Source organism: Sapajus apella, unplaced genomic scaffold (assembly GCF_009761245.1).
Source record: "Sapajus apella isolate SASKATOON/1434 unplaced genomic scaffold, GSC_monkey_1.0 scaffold127, whole genome shotgun sequence".
In the NCBI taxonomy this organism is placed as follows: Eukaryota; Metazoa; Chordata; class Mammalia; order Primates; family Cebidae; genus Sapajus; species Sapajus apella.
Genome location: NW_022437067.1, coordinates 1,119,806 through 1,128,351, shown reverse-complemented (window position 1 = coordinate 1,128,351; position 8,546 = coordinate 1,119,806). Strand labels below are relative to the sequence as shown.

Here is an 8,546-nt window from a genome sequence, read left to right as displayed (position 1 = left end):
GAAGAGAAGGCAGGGACTCCGTCAGGGCTGGGCCAAACCCCAGGAATGGGGAGAGAAGAGGAGGCAGGCACCCCATCGGGGCTGGGACAAACCCCAGGGTCAGGTGGCCTTGTGATGCGGTTGTGTTCACCCCTCAAACCCACCAGTGTGAGGGGACGGTGGGCACTGGGGGCAGAAACAGGAATGGCCAAACTTCCCCAAACTGAAAACTGTCTCAGCTGGCCTGGAATCACACACCCCCAGCCTAAGGCAGGACACCCCTATTCCTGAGGCTGGACTTCACATGCTGTGCTGTGCCTGGCTGTGGCCAGCCTGGCCCTTCAACCCCCACCGTGGTACGCTGACAATCCCAAGGACCTGATCATCACTGGCAAGTGAGAGCTGGCCTTTTTCTCCAGTCATAAGAAATAGGGGGGGGGGGGGGGGCTCAGCTGGGAATTCTGCCCACTTCCCCAAACCCACTTGGCACTTGTGTTGACCCTCCCTCTGGCTCTGACCAGTCACACTAGCAGGCTACCTACCTTCTTTTTTTCTTTTTGGAGACATAGTCTTGCTCTGTTACTCAGGCTGGAGTGCAGTGGTGTGATCTTGGCTCACTGCAACCTCTGCCTCCCGGGTTCAAGCCATTCTTCTGCCTCAGCCTCCCAAGTAGCTGGGATTACAAGCACCTGCCACCACATCCGACTAACTTTTGTATTTTCAGTACAATTGGGGTTTCACTGTGTTGGCCAGGCTGGTCTCAAACTCCTGACCTCATGATCCACCCGCCTCAGCCTCCCAAAGTGCTGGGCTTCCAGGCGTGAGCACCGGGCCCGGCCGCTCCTGCATTCTTACGTGCTGTGCCCTCGACACTCCAGCACCTGCGGACCTGCTGACCCTGAAGGGACAACCCTGGGAGGGGCCAACTGATTCCTAGAGACAGCAAAGGACTCATCCCAGAGCGAATCTTTCAAATCAAACCCACCGACCCAGAGCCCTCACTTGGGCCCACCTCCTCCCCGGGCCCCCAATCACCCCAGGGCCGCTCCAGGTCAAAGGGCCAGCCCCTGCACCCCAGAACCCACTGAAGTTACTCCACCCAGCTGACCCAACACCTGCTCCTCCTATCTTTCCCATGGAAACCACAGAAAGGCCCCACCCACGCAGCCCCCTGCCTCCCACCCTCAACCTCTGCACGTCCCTGAAGGGTCCTGCTTGGGAGCTGAGTAATAAATAACCTTCTCCACGGCATCATCCCCTGTTCACTGGCCTCCCATACCTGCAGGTAATAAAACCTCATTTAAATCATCAAGCTCATAAACCTGTGTTTATCTGCATTCACGAAATGGACTCTGGGCCAACGCCCAGGTTCAAATCCCAGCTCCATCAGCAGCTCACCACGAGGCACAGCTACTTCTCCAAAGGGTCATGCTCCCGTCGTCCGGTGGCTGCCCAGCTGTGTGAGTCATTCCATAAAACACGAACACATAAACATCACACGTGAGTTTCACTCGAGTCCCCAGATCTTTACAGGAACGAGGGCTGGCAACCTACAGGGCCCGGTGCTCCAAACCTGCCTGCTAGGAACGGTTTCTACGCTTTTAACGATCTCAATAAAATGAAAAGGATAAGGATAATTTGAAACACAGGAAGCGTCTATAAAATTCAGATTTCAGTGTGCATAAAATTTCACGGGGGCACGGCCACGCACCTCCGCGGGTGCCGTTCACACCTGCTCAGAACCCTGGCTTCAACTACCTGGCCCTGGACGGAAGCAGCTTGCAGACCCCCGGCTAGGCCTATAACATCATGAGACCACCAAACGCCACAGCCACGCTGGGCCCCATCAGGAAATACGCATTTATCCTGGTCCAACGTAAAATTCACACAGACGACGGGCTTGGCATCGCGAACACTGTCCTTCAGCCAACCCCTCCTTGTAATCCATCCCAAAATACTCAGCTTTGCAAAACTCTAGAAAATTCAGGCTCAGCAGGCAGATTGCCAATTTTATTAGAAGCCCATTTTAGGCAGAAAACTAACTTTTCCAGTTTGTTGCAAATAATCTGAGACAAAGCTGAATGAAACTGGATTTTTTAATAAAACAACAGACGTACCTATAAATACTGGGGAACCACAGGCGTCCGTGCTAACACGCCCACCTGGGCCTGGAGGACACCAGCAGCATACCCACTGCTCCATAGGCAGCCGCACAGCCCCCCAGACTTAGCTGCCTCCTCTCGGGCACCGCGGGCCCGGCACACACGGGGTAGGGCCCCTCCCCTCCTACTTGAACCTGCCTGGGTGGGAGAGGCAGCAGGGCAGCCTCCCTGAGCACCTACTGTGCTCCAGGAGCCCCCTCAACTCTGTTGAGCCTCACAAAGCCCCCTTTTACAGAGGAGGAAACTGAGGCAGGGGGAGCCCCACCCCCTGCCCAAAGCCACAGAGCGGGCTCCCTGCTGGTGGGGTTTGAACCAGGCACAGGTGTTACCTGAGCATGCCGCCCCACACCGTTCAGGTCGTACGTGCGTGTGCACTGCCTGCTCCCAACAGGTGACTCCACAGCAGCCACGGACCAGCTCCCTCTGCTTCCCTGTGGGGACGGTGCCCCAGCGAGGGACCCCTCCCTACCCCAGGCTGCAGAGCTGTGAGGCTGGGTGGCAGACAGGCCGGGGGATGGACCTGGGGATCCCACCATGGCCCCAAGTGACACGCTGCAGCCAGAAGGCCCCAGTGCCCCAAGAGCCCCTTCCTCTTTCTGGCCCACCCTGGCCCCTGTAGCTGAGGACTGTCCCCTGCCAGCCCCACCCCAGCCCCTACTGTGGGGTCAGGAAGGAGAAAGAGAAAAGGGGCCCCTACCATGCCCCCCACAGCTCCACCCATGTGGCTCCAGCCCCTTCCCGCGCTGTCTGTCCCAGGACCACGGGCCAGGAGAGCCCCGCCTCCTCCACTTCCCCTACACAGGGCCAATGCAGCTTTGCCACCTTGCGTCCAGGGACCTGCTTTAACATCCCAGCCATGGAAACCTCCTTCCTGCCAAGTAGAAACGGCCTTGGAGCTGGTTTCAGGGGCTGAGCAGCGGATACACCCAGGGTCCCCACCAGACCCAAGGGCTGAGGCTTGAGAGGGTTCCAGCTGCCTAGGGCCTGACCCAGTGTTACAGGCTCCAGAACCCACTATCAGGACCACTCTAAGTGACAAGAAGGGCTGCGGGGGGGGGGGGGGGGCTGCCTGCTCCAGGCAGAACATGGGACGCCTCTCCCCAGGGTGCAGGCTGGAGGTGGGTCCCACCACCCAGGGAAGCCATCTGTGGAGGACAGGCAGGTATCAACGACATGAAACACACAGGGCAGCCAGCACTGGCTCTGGGGACCCTGAGGACACCGCCAGCTGCTGAGTGGGGTCTGCAGCTGCCCAGCCCAGTGGATTCTTGTTTTCTCCATGGACTGGGGTCTCCAGCTGCCCGGCTCGGTGGATTCTGAGTTTTCTCCAAGGACTGGAGTCTCCGGCTGCCTGGCCCGGTGGATTCTGAGTTTTCTCCATGGACTGGGGTCCCTGGCTGCCCGGCCCGGCAGATTCTGAGTTTCCTCCGTAGACTCTAAGGACCTCGTGGGCCTGGTCCAGCCGCCCACCCAGCACTGCCCTCAGCGGGATCTTGGTACAGAGCCCAGGCTTCCTCTGGCACATCCTCCACAGGGCGGGCACCTTGAGTCTCCACCACACACCACAGGGAGGCCAATGCAGCCTTAACGGGAACCACCCTGTCCCCTGGACACTGCCCAGGCCCAAGTCTACCCACAGGGGAGCCCCAGACCCTCTAGACTGCAGCAGACGCAGAAGTGACCCCCACCCCCAAGGTAGGCTGGGGGCGGCTGCCTGCAGCGTCCACCCTTCCCTCCACATGATGGGCCTGACCATCTGCAAAGAGCACCTTCTCCTCTAGGAAGCTCCTGGGGCCAACACAGAGGGGCCGCGGTGTCGGGAGGCCTCTCTCACTGCTGGGGTTCAGGGGCTGCCCACCACCCACCAGGGGAAGTGGCAGAAAGGGCCCTGGCCGTCGTGTTGACGTCTCCCCTGCCACTCCCACCTGCTGTCCTTGGAGACAGGTATCAACACTCGCTCTAAGTGAGGGCTGGGCCCAAGCACTTTACAATCACTGTGTGACTTACAATCACCCCGTTTTACAGGTGATGGCAATGTTCCGGCTGGCGGAGCCCCAGGAACTCCCTGGACACCCACCCCTTTCCACCCCATGCGCCCTCGCCCAGGATCCTCCCTGACGGGTGCAGCAGCCTCCACCCACAGGGATTCTCCAGCTGCCTGTCACCTCCTGGGCCACACCTCCCAAGAGGGCCACCATGGCAGGGGCCTATAGCTGGAGCTGGGTCCGGAGAGGCCGAGGGCTGGAGGATCTCTCCGTTTCAACAAGCACAGCGTGGACGCACGGGAGGGCTCTCCCAGGCAGGGCTGACGGAGGTTGGGGGGTCACACGAGTTGCAGTGTTGCTGGAACACTAAGGACAATTAACTGCAGAAGGGACGCTGTTGAAGACGGCCGGTGAGGTGGTGACCAGTGGGAAGCCAGCCACGTGTCCCGGTGGTGGCAGGTGGGGTGGTGACCAGTGGGAAGCCAGCCACGTGTCCCGGTGGAGGCCGGTGGGGTGGTGACCAGTGGGAAGCCAGCCACGTGTCCCGGTGGTGGCCGGTGGGGTGGTGACCAGTGGGAACCCAGCCACGTGTCCCGGTGGAGGCCGGTGGGGTGGTGACCAGTGGGAACCCAGCCACGTGTCCCAGGGGAGGCCGGTCGGGTGGTGACCAGTGGGAAGCCAGCCACATGTCCCGGTGGAGGCCAGTGGGGTGGTGACCAGTGGGAAGCCAGCCACATGTCCCAGTGGTGGCTGGTAGGGTGGTGACCAGTGGGAACCCAGTCACGTGTCCCAGTGGTGGCTGGTGGGGTGGCGACCAGGGAACCTGGCCACGTGCCCCCACATCTGAGGGGAGGCTGCCCACCCAGGCCTCCCTGCTAAGAGGGATCTGCAAAGGGCTTCAGCCTCAGTTACGCTGAGCACCAGCTGGGCCTGTCCCAGCCGGAAGAGCCTACAGAAGAGTCACCCACCTGACAGTCTGTCCTGCCAGGCCCCAGCCCCGAACACAGTCCCGACGGCCACCACCACCAGCATCACAAACATCTCACGGGGTAAGGCCTGGGCAGAGTGTTCCAGGGGACAGAGGACACCTACACAGTGCTGGTGGGGACAGGCCACCCCCACCCCTCCAGATCAGAAGGGAACCTTGATGTAGTCACCACGGTGTGCTCAAGATGCACCCCCAAAAAGACAAGTCCACATCCTCCTCCCAGAACCTGAGTGTGTCCTTAGTTTGGAAAAGGCTCCTGTACATGTGATTAGGTTGAGACCTCAAGTGGTGTGTCCTGGACTGCCCAGGTGGACCGCAAAGCCAACCCCTGGCATCCCCGTGAGAAGAAACACAGACATCAGGGGGCCTCAGGGTGACCAGACAGAGGCTGCAGTGGCGTCTACAAGCCAAGGGCTGACCGCAGCCCCAGAGCAGGGCAGCCAGGAGGCAGGCTCCTCACAGCCTCCCAAGAGAGCCAGCCACAGCCACACCTCAACCCCGGCTCAGAGACAGGCCCCCATACCTGGGCCCCGGGTCTGCGGCCTCCAGGCTCGACAGCTTCCCCTCTGGGGTGGGGCTGAAGGAAGGAGTGGGTCTCTGAGAGTGGCCCTCCCACACGGCTGCATGGACACCTGGCCGCTGCACCACTCCCTGGCAAAGCCCTCCTGTCACCAGGGCCAGCTGTGGCCTCAGTGGAATCTACCCCAGAGGAGCTGCTTGGAGACCTTCAGTCCAGCCTTGGTCTTGCCACTGCCCCCAGGAATGCATCGCTGCCTCCCACGGCAGACGCGGCTCAGGCTGACAGTACTGCCATGCATCCAGAGCCCCACGGCCTGAGGGGTCTGCGCTGGCTGCACTTTGGGCTGTGAGTCTCATCTGCTCAAGTCCGTGAGAGAAGCCCTGTCCCAGGTCGGCCCAGGAGCCAGACGATGTCGCCGAGACACAGACGCTCACGCAAAGCGGCTCAAAGACCAAATGCAAGAAAAGACATTTGTATCACTAGGGGAAGCCAGAAGGGAAAATATGAACAGATTCCAGTATTGAAACAAAAACCACACACACCATTTCTGTGTGAGCAGACACAGCAAGGGGGGACAAAGAGGAGGGACCTGGGGAATCTACTGGCCACACACTGGTGTCACCTGGCCAACGCTGCAGTGAGCAGACGGTGAAGAGGACAAACGAGTAGCCTGAGGGGCCCGAGGCACCTGCGACCCCTCATGACCCCCGACCCTGTGCCACCACCCTCCTGGGCCACATGCAGCCGGGCACATGGGGCTGCAGACAGAGCTCACAGACTTCAGCTACACCGCCCGACCCCAGCTCCATCACCTACCCAAGCTCCATCACCCAACCCCAGCTCCATCACCTACCCCGGCTCCACCACCTACCCCGGCTCCATCACCCAACACCAGCTCCACCACCTACCCCGGCTCCATTGCTTACCCCCGGCTCCATCGCCTACCCCCGGCTCCACCGCCAGATCTGGCTCCACCACCGACCCCGGCTCCGTCGCCTGACCCCGGCTCCATCACCTCCCCCGGCTCCACCGCCAGATCCAGCGCCACTGCCCGACCCCAGCTCCATCGCCCGACCCTGGCTCTACCACCTACCCCAGCCCCATCACCCAACCCCAGCTCCATCGCCTACCTTGGCTCCACTGCCCGACCCCGGCTCCACCACCCGACCCTGGCTCCACTGCCCGATTCCTCTGCCTCAACACCACCGAGGCCGTCACAGACGCACACTGGGGATCCCCACTTGACCAGGGTGTGACCAGCCCTCACCTCTCACAAACCACCAGGCACTCCTGATCTCATCACAGGTTCAGCCCTGAACGCCCAGCCCCTACCAGTGTCCATCAGTAGAGGAACGGACAGACAGACGGGGTGCATCACATCACAGAGAAACATGCAGACATAAAAAGGAATGAAAAAGCAACTAGGGAGAAGACACGTAAAGAGACAGAGGACTTGGCCAGACGTGGTGGCTCACACCTTCAATCCTAGCACTTTGGGAGGCAGGCGGATCATGAGGTCAAGAGATCGAGACCATCTTGGCCAACATGGTGAAACCCCATCTCTACTAAAAATACAAAAATTGGCTGGGTGTGGTGGCGTACGCCTGTAGTCCCAGCTACTCGGGAGGCTGAGGCAGGAGAACTGCTTGAACCCGCAAGGTGGAGGTTGCAGTGAGCCGAGATTCTGCCACTGCACTCCAGCCTGGCGCCTGGCAACAGAGCAAGACTCTGTCACAAAAAAAAAAAAAGGAACAGATGACTTGAACAACATAATAAACCACGTAGCTCTGACAGACATGGCAAAGCGCTAGGTCCACAATGGGTGCACACTGTCAGCACACACGGGACGTTCTCCAGGACAGAACACGAGTGAGCCACAGACTCAGCCACAGCAGGTTCAAAACAACAAACATCCTCCAAAGTATCTTCTCCAACCACATCGAGATGATCTTAGAAATCAGTTAACAGGCCGGGCGCGGTGGCTCATGCCTGTAACCCCAGCACTTTGGGAGGCCAAGGCAGGTGGATCACTGGAGGTCAGGAGTTTGAGACCAGCCTGGCCAACATGGTGAAATCCCATCTCTATTAAAACAAAAAAGAGACAGAGACAGAGAAAAAAAAAAAAACCCGAAAGCTTTTCTTTGAGTATCAGGAGAAAAGCAAAGATGATTGATGACACCACTTTTATTCAACAAAATAGTGGAATTCTAGCAAGAATAATTAGGACAGAAATACAAGGCATCCAAATTAGGAAAGAAGATGTAAAATTATCTCTTTACAGAGATGATATGATCTTACATATAAGAAAGCCCTAAGCCAGCCACAATGGCTCACGCCTGTAATCCCAGCACTTTGGGAGGGCGGGATGGGCAGGTCACTTGAGCCTAGGAGCTGGAGACTAGCCTGAGCAACACGGCAAAACCCCGTCTGTACAAAAAAAAAGTTAGCGGAGCACGGCGAGGCGCACCTGTGATCCCAGCTACTCGGGAGGCTGAAGCACAAGGACCACTTGAGCCTGGGGGGCAGAGGCTGCAGGGAGCCATGATCGAGCCACTGAACTCCAGCCTGGGCGACAGGGCAAGACACCGTCCCTCCTCCCAAAAAAATGTGAAGATGGCAAAAATAGATGTTATGTACCTTTTACCAGAATAGATAACAGAGACCTGCAGTGCTAAGAAGGCCCCAGCATGGACGAACCTTAGGAAGGTCGGGGGGAGGAAAGAACAAGCAGGATTTAACTGACACCAAACGTCCAGAACCCGCAGGGCCACAGAGACAGAGGCCAAGTGGAGGCGGCCAGGCTGGAGAGGGACAGGAAGTGACCGCTGACGGGGCCGGGGCTGGAGAGGGACAGGGAGTGACCGCTGACAGGGGCCGGGGCTGGAGAGGGACAGGGAGTGACCGCTGACGGG

At 59.2% G+C, this 8,546-nt stretch overlaps 1 protein-coding gene across 2 annotated transcripts in view; it reads right to left on the bottom strand.

Moving 5' to 3' along the window:
* Positions 1-8,546, bottom strand: part of PRKCZ (protein kinase C zeta) — a 125,145-nt gene that overhangs the window by 106,035 nt on the left and 10,564 nt on the right. The gene's annotated exons all lie outside the window — the stretch shown is intronic.